This window comes from Apteryx rowi, unplaced genomic scaffold (assembly GCF_003343035.1).
Source record: "Apteryx rowi isolate R43461 unplaced genomic scaffold, aptRow1 scaffold_164, whole genome shotgun sequence".
In the NCBI taxonomy this organism is placed as follows: domain Eukaryota; kingdom Metazoa; phylum Chordata; class Aves; order Apterygiformes; family Apterygidae; genus Apteryx; species Apteryx rowi.
In genome coordinates, this window is record NW_020447908.1 from 1,116,701 (window position 1) to 1,131,438 (window position 14,738).

The 14,738-nt window shown below is 42.6% G+C and overlaps 1 long non-coding RNA gene across 8 annotated transcripts; it reads left to right on the top strand.

Moving 5' to 3' along the window:
• The first annotated feature begins 744 nt into the window (after nucleotides 1–744).
• LOC112963202 lies at nucleotides 745–14,216 on the top strand. 8 transcript variants are annotated; one of them, XR_003252528.1, is made up of 4 exons: nucleotides 745–1,173; nucleotides 8,586–10,508; nucleotides 11,332–12,742; nucleotides 14,072–14,216. It is a non-coding gene; the product is annotated as an uncharacterized LOC112963202 (long non-coding RNA). The 8 variants fall into 8 exon arrangements; XR_003252530.1 differs by having other exon boundaries at nucleotides 11,332–11,734; nucleotides 12,558–14,216; XR_003252524.1 differs by having other exon boundaries at nucleotides 8,586–9,608; nucleotides 10,322–10,508; nucleotides 11,332–14,216.
• The last annotated feature ends 522 nt before the right edge of the window (nucleotides 14,217–14,738 follow it).

Below are 14,738 nucleotides of genomic sequence, written 5' to 3' on the forward strand. Positions count from 1 at the left end.
CTTTTTCAGGTTAGGAAGGGCACCTTCCCTTTTATGTCTGGGTCCCCATTAGTCATTTGGCTTTTGTGCACATGTTCAGAGCGGTCCTTACTAAAAACTGAGGCAAAGTGTCACACCTAGATTACTGTCAGTCTTTACCCCATGCTCACTGCACAGCAGCCCTACCTCATTGTTTGTTGTTCACTTTGTGCACTTATGTCAGTGCAGCGCCTGTGCTCTTTGCTTTAATCTCCCTTGCAAGGTGTAACGGGGTTTGTCTTCTGGTAGTTTTCATGTCCCTACACCTTTATACCTGTAAGAGTAAATCTGCTTTGCCGATCAGTGTTATTTTCAATCACTCATTCAGTGCTTACTCCTAATATTTGTTCTGACGTGTCAGGTTAGGGAGACTTCCTTACATGCTTTTACCCCTTGTTTGGGATACTGGTTTTTAGAAGCATTTTTATGTTTATTGAGAGAAATTTCATGCCTATCCCACATTTATGCACTTGAATTTTTCAGCTGATTTCATTAACCTGTTTCACTAATTTCTTAAAGCTTGCCATCAGAAATTGAAAATTTGAGTTAAATACTGATTTCATTGATTTTTTTTTGAATTTAAAATTAAAAAAAAAAAGTCATAACGACATGGGATCGTGCCTTCCCTAGACAGACGTCAGCTAAGACAACTTATCTGAATTCCACAGTGGGTTTTTTCATTCAGACCAGTGCTCAGCCCAGCCCTGTATCAGGTGGGAGCAGACATCCCGCAGCGGGCAGGGAAATGGTGGCGTGGGGGAGCCCGTGAAGGGTTTCCAAACAGCCACGAGAGACTCGGCAGAATCGATGGCTGTCAGCGGCTGGCGAGAGGTCTGCAAGGCCAGAAGGTTTCTGGGGAACACTTATGGGGGGGATTTTGCAGGTGGTTCCCCAAGATCATATATCTCTGTTTGCTGTAGTTGCCTCATTTCTACCCCTGGTGCTGGAAAGGTAAAGGCAGCAGAGGCAGGAGCAGTTATCTTTYACGGTGGTGTGCTCGTGCTTCCTCTGTGTAACTCCTCAGCCACAGACCTGCTAGTCCTGCCTTTCTGGGGAAATGGGCAATTTTCCTGCRCAATGGTGATCACGTTTTCAGATCCTCTGTATCAGCAGGAGGAAGTGCAGACTGCCTGGTTTCTCTCACTGCAATAACAGGTAAGGGCTGATATACTGGTTTCTAAAACAGTTTCTGTAAAATGTCTGCGGAAAGCCCCAMGGAAAAAAGCCCTGTATTCAGGTCAATCTTATCTGAACGTACAAATTCCTCCAARCAGTTTTACTTTACAGTGAAACTTTTTGTAGTAATACAGAAGATACCGAGTGTTGTGCTGCTAAAACCTGCTTATGTATATCTGCCCTTTGAGATTTTGTCAGACGCCTGTTAGAGGTTTTTTTTCTGGCAGTCAGTTGTTATAATACATTCAAATAGTAACAACATAACTCTGTTTTAAGTAGTTTATTTATTGTAACATCCAAAGATTGTAATGAGCCAGAAATGTCTCCATGGTTGGTGGCCAAGTCAGTGCCTCTTCCTTAGTTTATCTTTAGTCATTAGGTGCCTGCTAACACTCTTGAGTACAAACTGGAAACAGGTGTCCTTACCAATATTTCGTACGCTTTTCATCCACTGACCACAAAGTCTTCTGTTTGTCCATCTGTTCTCACTGACTCACTCTATGACTCCAGCGGGAAGCTCTTGTTTGGCGTGGTTTTTCCCCTTAAAAGATTGCACGTGATGGCAACTTGTAATCCCTTATGTGGTTGTGGCTCGCACATTGCGGTTTGCACCTGCCTCTGTGCGTGGTGCCTGCAGGTGAGCGCAGGTTTGCCCTCAGTGGGTGACCTGTGCAATGTGCTGGGAAAAGCAACCGCTCAGGTATCCAGTCGGCATTATGAATTTGTGACAGACAGAAATGATTGTCTTTCTGAAGTGCTTTCAGYGAGAGTGAAGTCCATGGCTTTCCCCCACCCACAGTGTCTCAACTGGGGATGGATCCTGAGTTTTGCATCTCCAGACCATGCTGGAGAAGTTGAGAAACATGGTCCAGCCCTTGAGAGTGCCCGTCACTATGTCTTTCCGGGCTTGTCTCTGTGGGCATCTGTACCACACTCACCATCCACCCTGCATTTGCCTTCTGCTACGTTTCCTGTGTATAGTTAACAACTTCTGGCTCGAATCCCATTCCTTATGCCATTGGTGGGAAAGGCAAAAAGCAGAGGAAGGGCTTTGTCATGCTCTGATACTCTGGAGCCTACATGGAGATTTCACATTTTCCTGGCTAGAGCATGTTGTGTTGCATTTCTTGCCAGTAAGCTGCATGCTGCTAAGGTGAGCTGAAGCATGTACGCTGAGCCTAAAAAAATCCCTCTTGGGGTTCAGTTATGAGCACCTGTGTTACTTCATGAAGCCTTTATTTACACAAATGGAGCAAGTAACACACAGAGATTATTGCAGAGGGGTGGAAGAGGGTTGCATAAAGGGGATTTCAGAAAGAACACAGCAATTGATAACTCAGTTTTATGAATCACAAAAGTGAGCAAATGAAACTTGAACAAAGAGCCATTTGGTAACTTGTATCATAACCTGCCTCCCAGATAAATGTATTATCCATTCTTGAAGAGGTTGCTCTAGCTGTGCTTTAAGGGCCATACCTGAATGTAATTATTTCTCTTGGGTTTTTCTCTCCTGTCAGGCTGGCAGCTGGAGACCATGCTTTCTGATCATATTTTGGTCTTATTTTTGATTCATTTTCCCCATCTTAAAGTATTCATCAGCTGCTATAACCTGTTGTTTCAGGCAGCTGTTAGATCCTAGCTGATRGAGTTTATTGATTTCTGACTCTGATCTGGCAAATTGTATTTCGAATTCATCCCCAGCCAGCRCTGTGTGGGGAGCCCAGGGTGAGCAGCAGCGTATTGCAGACGAGTGTGCTCTTCCGCAGGCGCTGGCCGGGCTGCCGGCTGTGGTGTCCCTGGGGAAAACCTGACCCGTTGGCATGCCCTGGCCCTGGGCACAGCCAGGCCGGGGCCCTGCTTGCGCGCGCAGGATGAGAGGTCCCGCGGTGGGTGCTTTTCGCCCCAGGGAGGTGTGACAGGGCCACGCTCCACCGTGGAGGCTCGCTCCTCAGCCAGGGAGTGCCGTGTCGGGACCTGCCCTGGCACCGAGCTGCTCCGACTGCCCGGCTTTCTTTACTCAGGAATTACATTTTCAGTCCTCTCGGCTGCACAGAAAAGCCTGAAAACCTGAACCAGATGTATGGCTTCACCTGAATTTACAGACAGGCTGGAAGCAATAACTCTGGGAGGTATAAACTGTTCCTTTCATCATAATAAGATGTTAACGGGGGAAAAACCAACTGCTCTAGGCGGTCCTCTATTAACACCATCTCGACGACCGGGGGAAGACGGCCTCTGCTGGACTGGTTTCAGCAATACCTCCCCACAGGCATACCCACACCCTGGGGTGGAAGGTGCTGCGCCGTGGGCACCCCGGAGGGACGGGGGGCTGCTCCGAGAGCGCTGCAAGCGGCCTCCCCGCCGGCTGTGGCGGGAGCACAGCAGGAACGGGGCAGGTGGTTTCCAACCTTGTTACCTCCAGCAGAGATGGAGGTACAAGTCTGGGGTTACCAGGCGAGGTGGATATCTCCGGGTCTCCAATTCCTGCGCGTAGCCCTGATGGAGACCTCCCTGCAGGCAGGGTGGCATCCCTTAATTCCCCGCTACAGCCTGGGACCTCCAGGGTCCAGAGGTCCTCAGTACCTGTGCGGTGGGGTCTGCTGCAGGGCTCTTCTCAGGGGGCCCTGGCTGCTGCCCAACAAAACATCTGTTTGCCATTGCTTTGGATTGTTTATAACATTTTGATACTCTCTTTTGCAACATTTTATTTTAAAGAGCCCGCTGATTCTCCCCTGCCGAGTGTTACATAAATGCAGCTTACTCTTGGTTTATGTGTTTCAGCTCGGTTTGCCTAATAATTTGTGAAGTTGGCGGAGCTGGCTCCTCTCTGGTGCGAGGCCAGGTGACAAGGTGCATTTGCTGCTTTTGCGTCGCCCACGGCAAGCCCAGCTGCTCTGCCCTCCCACTTGCTTTCCATGACAAGGGATTCTTTGGGCGAAAACAAACTGGCTCTTCTTTAAGTAAAAATCATATTGTAACTTTTGAAGCCAGTCTGCAATTTATGACCATGAAAGCACAGGACTAAAGGAGCAAAACCAACTGGTACCCTCCTCAAAGTACTCTGTTACTGTTTCCTTTTATCTAGTGGAAAGTCCCTAGAAAAGGTGCATGGCTTGGGCACCATTAAGATAGCAAAGAATACAGCGGGAATGTATTTTCCACTGGGCAACCTTATCCGCTCTGATCATGCTGGATTTTCAGCTAAGTGCGACTGTGAAGGATAATTACCGTCATGTGTTACCTGAGATTACAGGGTTGCTTTCCAACTAATGACACTAGGAGAACCAAGCAGTTGTTAATATTTAATCAGACTCTTGGTTTAACAATTGGATAAATGAGGTGTGTAATTACACAATTATAGAAGACGTTTCAGATAGGAACTGTGCTGTTATTAATAGTGAAGGTGAAAGCTGGTGAACATACACTGTTCAGTCCCATCAAGCATGTCATTAAAAAAGATCTTCAGTATGAGAGTCTAACAGTATGTCCTATGAGATGATAAACAAAGGTTTCAGCTGCTTTTGAGATAAAAATTCCTGCTCAGCCAAGAGATTTCAATGTAAGAAAAATACCCGACCAGATGTTTTGTTGATGTGGCAAGCTGTAATCAGTGGCAACTAGGGAACATTCAAATATGTACTCAGAGAGTATACCACTCTTTTATAGTCATGCTTTATGTATCATTTCTCAGCAGTCAGACAATTATTTCCCCTAGGTTATTTATTTTAAATTTTATAGGAAACAGAGAGGTGCATTCTAATTCAGGGTAGTACTTACCTGCCCAGTGGAACTTTTTCTTAAAATAACTGTTTGTCATATAGGACATGCAAGGTGTTGCACTTGATTGCAAAATACTAGTCAGAATGAAAACAGAGATGCTCTCTATAATAATTTCATTATTCTGTTCTTTAATCCTCTGTTTTATCTCAGCTCCTTAAGAAAACATCTTGTTTTTTCAAGTGATTTTGACTTGGAAAGATTACAATAGTCGCACTTCTTCAGTACTCCACTGCAGTTAGCACTAACAGTAATTCTCCTGAGAGTCAATTAGGAGGATATTGGAAAGTTAACATCGAAAGCAGACAACTTATTGACCAGCATGATTGCTGTTTAGTGAAATGAATCTGAATAATATGCCAGTTCAAATCTTAGAAATGCTTTGCACAATGCAATGAGGCAACATTCAGGTGTTAATGTGGTTTCTCAAATGAATGGTTATAAAAATCAAGAAGCATGTGTGTTAGCAGAATGCTATGAGTGTTTGATCCCCCCCTCCCATCTAGCAGTCCTGAAAGGTCTGAAGTGATCCAAATCTGGGTGCATAAACACTGTTGAATTTCTTAGTGTCTGTTTCTAACTGTGGATAAATGCGACCACTTTTGTAGTGTGCTTTGAGATCTGCAGAAGAAATGTCCTGTGGAAGGGCAAGATGACATTAATATTTTTCTTCTAGAGATATTTGTACTAAGAAATCATTTAATATGAAAAATAGCCTTCATACCTACTGTTCAGCTGGGTATTGCTTTTGTGCCAATGGTTGAGCTATATTAGCCTTCATGTCCTCCTCCTGACATGTGCTTGCACGTTGTTTTGTCTTTAACAGTTCGTACTTGGTGTTGAGTTCATGCTGTGGAAAGAGCAGGGCCTTTTAATTATAGCAATGTGTAGCCAACAGAGATAATCAGGAAAATAAGCTTTCAGCCCCCCAAAACTTTAAATTTACCTATGTAACATGTTAGCATAGGATTGTAAAGGAGATATAAAGAAATTCAATACTATTTTCTAGGCCACGTTATCTTGTGATCCAGTTTAGTGCAACCTGTTTCTTCATCCTTTTTCTTCTTTGCCTCACCCTCAGTCTGTTGTTCTTGTCTTACGCAAATGAATCCCACTGAAATAATTTTCCTCTCTTCTTTCCACCTTGCTAAGTCAGCCTCTCTGCAGGTCCCCAGCATCACTGTTGAGCTGTGCATAGCTGCTTACCAAACCTTTCAACCTCCTTTCCAAACTTCTCTTGCTCATACCTGATACCTGCCTCCATGGGCTCCCCCACTCCTGGTTATCTTCCACCCAGGTATTACCTTGCACCAAGAACATCCTCGATTTCATGAGACTTGCAGCTTGATCTCCTTCCCAAGACATGATTCCTCTGTTTTGCTTTCCCCATGGGCCACATCCAAACTTGTCGCACTGTCACGCTATGAAGGTTCGATAGCAATGACTGAGACAGTAATATAATAATAAAAAAAGATGTTTATTTCCTCACACAAGTTCTTGGATTAGTAACATCTATTAAAATAATGTGATTACTAATTTAGAAAGGATAACCTGAAACTGTCGATTACTGAGCTATTAATTGGAAGCACTGCTTATCCCTGCTTGAAAGCTAGCTTGTTCACTCTCCTAGTGAGAGGGCTCTCAACCTCGAGGAGTTACCTTAACSCAGCGTCCCAGGAAAAGGGGAGGGGGGGGAATACTCACGGTCCAGCCGGAGAGGATGGTCAGGTCACGTTCCCGTCCCTGCTCAAACTCTCCTAGCTCCCAAGTCTCTTTTTATACGGCTGGGGCTCTGGGCAAACACTGCTTTTGCTGACTTTTGCGAGTTTCACAATCGCAGGACTGTCTGTTTGTCTGCTTGGGAGGACCCTGCTAGCGAGGCAAGACCCCAACACCTCCGTATTGCTTCTGCCCTCCCCGGGGGTCCGTGCGGATTCCAGGTGGCAGACCTCTTCAGTCTTGTTAATTTGCGCATGTCAATCCTTGCGCATATCGGTTGGTAGACGACTTTAGTCCTGTTAAGTCCTCTGTTCAACAGCTTTGCGCAGGTCAGCTCTTGTGCTATCAGTTCTTCTGCGTATCAATTGACAAACTTCAGTCCTGTTAACTCTTCACTCGCCCGTCAAAACTCCTGTCGGAAATACAATTTAGAAAACAGGGAAGATGGGAACTGTAATGTTTGAGCACCACAAACCAGCTAGAATGTATTGAATCTGTTCGATGTCTCTTTCCCTTTCTGCTTAAAGCCCACCCTTGCGTCAGCTCCATCTATGAATTGTCCAGGCTGTAAATTCCCTGAGGAAGGACCACCTAGGGCACTTGGCTGTGAAATACTGTTTATATCTTTATATCCCTGTGTAAACAGATCAGGAGTAATGAAATAAGCAGCATGCAAAGCTTTCCACTCTCTCCCTACAGATCCACATTAGCTTTCACTCTGAGGGGCTAATGCCACAGCGCCAAAGTCTCTCTTGGCCTTTTCAGCACGCAGTTTCAGTGACTGGCAGGACACAAATAATGACTGTGGGTTTGGAGATAGGGTTAGAGGAGAGTTGCCTCCACGGGGTCCTGCCCGTCAGGAGTACAGATGTGGTGCTGCACAGTCTTTGGTAATGAAATCCAGTCTACTTTCAAGAGATTGTTTCATTATCTCTGAAGCTTTTTATTTCATCTTATTCTGTCAGTCAAGACATAGTCTGTGCTCACTGCTAGTCCAGCAGTTAGGATAAAGGCTTTTGTTGTTGGTTTTGGGGGGAAAGTCCAAGACTGACAAAGGGACTTTTCTAGCTAAGGCACACAAGGTTTACTTGTTAGTTAAGGTTTGTATGGCACCTTGAAAACAGAAAGTGCTGCCTATATGTTTTTGTATTTTTCCAATGCCAAAATGGTGTTTTTGTTTAGACCTTTCAAAGCCCTAATGACTTGGTCTGTGAATTCCTGATCTAGTTTATCTACAAAATTAAAACAGAAGGATATTGAATTCTGACATCTAAAGAAAACTCTCTTCTCCCATGTGCAGGATATTCCCTTATTGTACCTCTCTGAGGAGGTTAGAAGTCCAGAAGAGTGCAGAGTCAGTGACCAGAGAGTATTTACGGAATAAATGCATAAAACATATATTCAATTAAATTATTAAAATATGTAGAGTGTTTCAAGGACACTGCTTTGTAGATTTCTGCAGATTGGGCACATCAGTAATTTATGGGCTGTCTGGTTGCATGTGTCATGTTTGGCTGTTTGCTCCTGTCCTCACTGCAGTTGGATCCATGGCAGCCCTTCGCTGTACGCTGCCCCGGAGAGACGGGCCCCTTCTCGAAGGCAGCGTGCAGCGTCAGTTGGTCTAAAAAGTGAATCATTCTTAGAGATATCAGCTATTCCTCTAGGTAGCAATTGTCCAAAGAAGGTGATAAAAAGAGTTAACACAGGGCATGGATAAACTTCAGGGCACGTCTTACCTTTTAATCAAGTTCTGATTATTAAAAGCAAATCTGCTAATATGGTGACATTAATCAATAGAGAATAATCAAAAGGATGTTTTAAGAATTCACTTTCTTTGAAGGTTTGAATAATTTTTTTTTCTTCATGTTTCAAATTCTGCTCAATGGACACCTTAGTCAAATGCAGTCAGATAAGTGTAGGAACCAAACCGGCTGAGGATGCACAGGGACAGTGGAAATGAGCAATGAGCTTGTATTTTGGCAGGAAGGTGACTGCAAGCCTGAATCTACTTCAACATAAACAGACAAGTGAAAGAAACCAGTATTGGGTTCTACAAGCAGTTCAGAGACCCACTTATCTTTGATCTGTACGTTTTAATTTCAATCTGTAAAAGAATGAATGGATGTTGTGCAACATTTCTCTAATACTCCAGCTGTGGAAAACAACCACATCTGGCACRTAAAATAACAATGAAATTAACTGAAGGCTGTACTGTTCTTAAAAGCAGCTACAAATACATGTTCAAATAACTTGCTGGAAAAGAAATATCCAATTTGTCAGATGACAATACATAAGCTTGGAAGGAGGAAAAAAATTAAGCCAAAAGAAATATTGCACTTCAGAGAATTCAAATGAAGAAGAAGTTCCCTTCCACCAAACCTCTGTGAGCTTGCAAGGCATAAATTACACAAACAGCATTTAAAAACAGGAATGCAAAATTCAAAGAACAAAATTAAAAGCTCTGTTCATGTTCCAGCCACGCAACAAGTGTGCAGCAGATGTTGGAGGCCTAGAGTTAAGAAACCCCGGGGTCTGGATGTACAATTTACAGTGTGTTCTGTTGGCATGTATCTGAAGATAAGTTTATAACAAACATACTGTCAAGCATGTAAAATACAAAGCCCACAAACAGAAGAAATACTGCAAATCTGACAATGACACTTTAAATTGTGTGTTCTGTAACAAAGCTGCTATTTCCTAGTATTTTGGAGCGAGGAGGTAACAGTGCCAGAGCTCTCATAGCCAGCAAGCTGTCACACTCGATCTTGGTGAAGACCGACTTTCTTTCCAGTTCCCTTCCTCATACTGTTGCTGAGTTTTCCAGTGAACTACAAATTAACTAGCTACATCTTAAAATGGAGCAGTTCATCTTAACTGCAGCTGACATTTGGATTCTGAAGATGTGTCCAGCTTTCATGGTGCGTTATATCCTATTTGGGTGAAAAGGTCTGAACTATTATCTATCCCTCCAAACCTAGCAAGAAAAAGACAAAAAGAAGTAATAAATGTAAAAATAGCTTATTGGAACACTTTAGCTGAGGGAAACTGTCAGAAGATTATTGGTTTGTCTCTTTGTTTTTACATTTAAGTTGATTTCTAAAGCTACAGCCTGATAATGTTCTTAAAATATGTCACATTTTGCACGTTAAGTGCTAGAAAAATAACATGCCTCCTACACTTTCAACAGTGGGAGAAGTACGGTGTAATGACTATATAAAGCCCCTGTTGCAGTTGAGTAGGTTGTTTTTAATTTAAATATTTTTATCTACCAAATAATAATAAAACATCAGTCAATACCACACACAGTTCCCATATGAATGCAAGATTGAATGCAGATTAAAAGTCTTACTGACAGCCTTAACAAGAGCATATTTCAAGCAGGTCTGCAAGCTTAACATTAAGGATCAGATTCTCATTTAAACAAACTCCTCTTTACATCACTCCAGCAGCTTAAATGGACTTTACTGTGGGAGTAAATTACCTGCCTGCTTAATCTAAGAGGGTTTAGATTAAATGAGAACTGTCATTCTGGGGATGGAGGGGATGGGATAAATGGGTGGGACACAGTAGGTATGAGAGAAATGTAAAATCCAAGTAACAAATGCTACACTGTATACATCTTATTCCTCAGAATAGTAGTGGCTCTGAGCTGAATCCTGCAATGGGAAATGCTGACGGTCTCCTACTACGTGAGGAACCCTTCTGTTATTGAAAAGATGGAAGAACAGCTTATTCACATGCATGTTTCCAGTATATTTGTTAATTTGAAAGCTGTAAAGTTTTTGGAGCCTAACATTGCAGGAGCAAAKCATGGCAAGGTAGGTGTAAAATATGCCGTTTTATGTCAGTGGCAGCTAGTTTCATTTCTGTGGCAGAGTGATAAACGACATGAATTCACAATTTTCTCCCCAGTCCCTTGGAAGACATTCTATAGAATGAAAATAGAAGCACTGAATTATTAAGAATCATCCCCTTTACATATGAAAATGGTATAGTGTCATGTTAAATACACTTCATTAAGAGGTCAATTAGAGACCTATTTTGAGTTAATGGAATTAGTTCTTTTTTATTTTACATTTTAAATGCAATCTTTCAAGGTGTACTTGAGATCGAAGGAACAGATAATAAAGCAATCTGGTTAAGGGGAATTAATGTCTACAAAATCCCAGAGAGCAATGTCAGCAAGTGAGAGGGTGCAATGGGGCCAGGGGGCTGAGCAGTTACAGGCTTTGCTTGTTGTCTGCATCGACTCCCCCAGGTGTGGGAGTGAGGTACACTTTCTTTTTTAGTATATTCTCCATATTTGAAGAGACCTGGAGACAATGGAAAATAAATATGGTTGGGCCCTGGTTCTCAACCATGGCTCTAATTTCACTGAATTTTTTACATCACTTTCTTAAATCTTATTTGATTCAGTGGAAATTGAGAATATACAAAAGTCCTGGCTCTGGTATTACACTGATCAAGGTACAGTTGCTGTGTTAGTCAATGAACAGTTGTTCAGCCACAGCTTTGGCTTGCAATAGGCTCCAAAGCGACGTGTCTAGAAAGACTTTTTCTGCTCTTCAAAGGATTTGCTGCTCCCACCATGCCCCTCGAATATTAATTCATATGAAAACTGACTCCCTCCCAATATTACAGGAGAGGAGAAGGCTGCGAGAGAGGAAGCCCACGTAAGCCTACACCGAGGTCGCTGGGGAGCAGGCTGTGCATGCGGGCCCTCTGTCCTGGGACCAAAGAACAAGCGAGTAAACGAAGGGCGGCGAGTGTTTCGGTGCCCGCGGACGGTTGGGCACCCGCCGTGCCTGGGACCCTCCTGCTCTCCTCCCCTCGCCCCATCCCTGCCCTGCAGTGCCTGCCCGCCTGGCACGTCTGTTTGCACCATTGCAGCGGGGAACCACAGCAGGGAACGGATTCAGACAAAAAATCATCTCCAAGAAGTAAAATAAAAGGCTGTTTTTCTTCCAGGTGAATTCTCCTCACCCGTGTGGCATAAACCACTGTAAAGATATATATCTACACCCTCATTTCACCTGGTCTGCAGGTAAACTGTACACACTCATAACAGGAATACTTTTTCTTGTATAGACATCCAGGGTGACAATTTCTATTGGTAGAGTTAGCCAAAGAGGAGATATTTACAGTGCACGAAAGGGGACACATTTATACATACAGAAATGCCTGGTGGTGCTTTAACTCCTGCTCTTCCCTGGGTGCACACTGGCCCTGCGGAGACTGTGTTGCTCGCAGCAGAGTACCACTGTGCAAGCAGAAGTACTGCGCCTCAGTTTCTGTAGCAGAACAGGCCTCAGTTTCTCTTGATTCATCTTGTCTGGTCACAGTTCCAATTTCTAAAAGGTTTTGGCCCAGGGATTTCTTTTATTTTAGTGATTTGCCCTCTGCAGAGCCTCCTACATCAAATCGTAAGCAACTGCAACACTCTTATAGCGGTAATTTGAAAACTATATTGGGCATAGCATTGAGGAGCAGCCTTGCATTTTCGTTTGGACTAACTGGGTGGCTGAATAGATCTTTTCTGTCTGTGGCTGCTAGGGCTCAAAGCAGGGATGTCACCATGACCATCAGGAGGTGGCTCGTGGTCTGGGCTTGCCATGGGGCCTGCGCTGTCCCGCCTGCGAGTCCTGCAGCTGCCACCATGGCCATGCACGTGACTCCCCCCATGGCTGCCCTGGCCAAATTGCCCAAATCCTGCCCAAGGAGACCCTCACCACCAAACCGCTGCTCCAGGCTTGGGGGATGAGCCGGCTTCCATTCGCTTTCCTGTAAGCTGGGCCATGATACATCTCGTTTCCTGGCACTTTCCATCTCACGATCATATTCTGCTGGTTTTCCTTTACAAACGACAGGGGAAATGCTGGGAAAGTTGTGGAAAACAGAAAGGAGAATTAGGTCACACTAGAAATTCTGAAACCTCAGCAAAGCTCTTGTTTAAGGTGATTAATTCAGTGACCTCTGACCACAAGGCAGACCTTCAATTTGCCAGCAGAGCATAAAGGAGTCAAGATCTGAATGAGTAAAGAAGGGATGAAGGGTGAGTTAATCCAGTAACTGTGAAAGAACATTTGGAAATAAAATGCTCAACATGTATTCTGCCTCTCCTTACCCTTTCTATTGCAAGCAGTTTATTTCTAGAGATGCTGGAATATCAGGTACATTTATATTCTTTTTGATCCCTATGGTTTGATCCAGATCTAGCCAGCAGAGCAGGCTGATGCTCTTAATGTTGTTAAGTAGCACAGTATGCATTTATTTATATTTTTTTAAAGGAAAGAAATAAAGTACTTGCAAAATGTTAGAAGGTTAAGGGAAAATGAGGTACTCCAGTAGCTTGTAACATTTTCATCTTTATTTGCTGATGTTTCTCATCTTATTTTTTTATATATAATATATAAAGAGACTATTTATATATATGGAAAGAGACAAACTTATCAGTGACATTGAACACTTTCTGCCTGAGTTGCCTGCAAAACTCCCATACAGAATATAATCTTTCATCTATAGTTATAAGCCTTTAAGCTGCTTATACTATTTTTAACTCTAAATTCACCTTTCATTTGGTTAGTCTCCAACATCTCAGACACATTTACACTTGGAAGTTCCATGCTACTTTCCAGCTAACATTGCTAAAAAGTGAGAAAGGAGTCTTGAAACAGATCATCTCAGTGATATTGTACATATTTTTGCTGCTGGACAGTAAGCAGATACCTCATATGTAGTATCTGATATCCTTAGTACAGTAGTTTTGATCATACCATTTTCCCCTAAGTAGAAGAAAAAGACATGGGAAATCCATTTTGAAAATGTTACTGTCCTACAGTGCTAATGGCCTGAAGATTTCTCTGTACACTGGCTACTTGATTATGCCAGTAACACTTCAAAATGAGAGCACGAGAGCGTGGAGTAACATTAGACTTCTGGTTGGTTCCTCTCTAGCCAATTACTTAGTGAAACTTCAGCCACTAAGGTTCACACCTTATTTTAACAATTTTCCACTTTCRTGTGTGGTTTAGGTTCCATTTCACGCAGCAATATATGAAGCTATTACTAACGATTGATTTTACTGTAAGGAATAAACAAAGTGAAGATAAAATACAGACTAAACACCTTGTTTTCACAACATCATAAATGTTTCAAGATATAACCAATAATGCATTAGACTTCAGTCCTTTCCTCAAATAGAAAGACACTTCTTAGAAGCGTGTATTAACTCTTATTTCTTAAGTGCTGTATTTTCTTTATGGTTCCCCAAAAGAAATCCTGAGAAAACCCACAACTCTGTTTATGTCTGTACAGCAAAACTATCATTTCAGTTTTCTTTGATTAAATCATTATCTTCTTTCTTCTGCTTTATTCCCCCCAGAGAAGTAAGAAGACATTAGTAGCAGAGATCAAGTTGCTGAGAGTCCAAGAAACAAAAATGGGATGTTATTTATGTTTCAACTCTCTGGTAAAAGATTGGAAAACTAAAAGTAATTATTTTAAATAAAAGGAGATTTCCACCATTACCAAGATGAGTAATGCTATTTTCACTGCTATTCTGCTTTTTTCCCCCCATGGCTTAGTCTTCCACAGAGAGGTTAAAATCAGCTGAGGAACTAGCAGGAAGATAGCGGTAGTAAAGGATTAGGTAAACTGATTTTTGATAGGTGTAATGTGATCAAACTGTAAGTGCCTATAATTAATATTTATCATTATTATTTATTGAGCATAAGTGTGTAATGATTTACAGGAAATATAGAGATGCAATCCCCTAGACAGGAACATTATGTAACAAAATAGATTGCAACAAAATTGATGAATACAAGGATGGTCAATACGCCAAGGACGAGCCGTACAGTTCTTTGGAGGGCAAAAGTTTCTTACCTTATGCTAATTAAGCCCACTGCTGATTTAATCTGTGCTCTGCTAGACACAGGGCACTGGCTAATTTTTACCTTTACTGCATTATAGTTGCATGGAATATTCAGTTTAAATCCAGACAAGGATGCCAATATTTGGTACAATATACAACATCCTCTAAACACGAC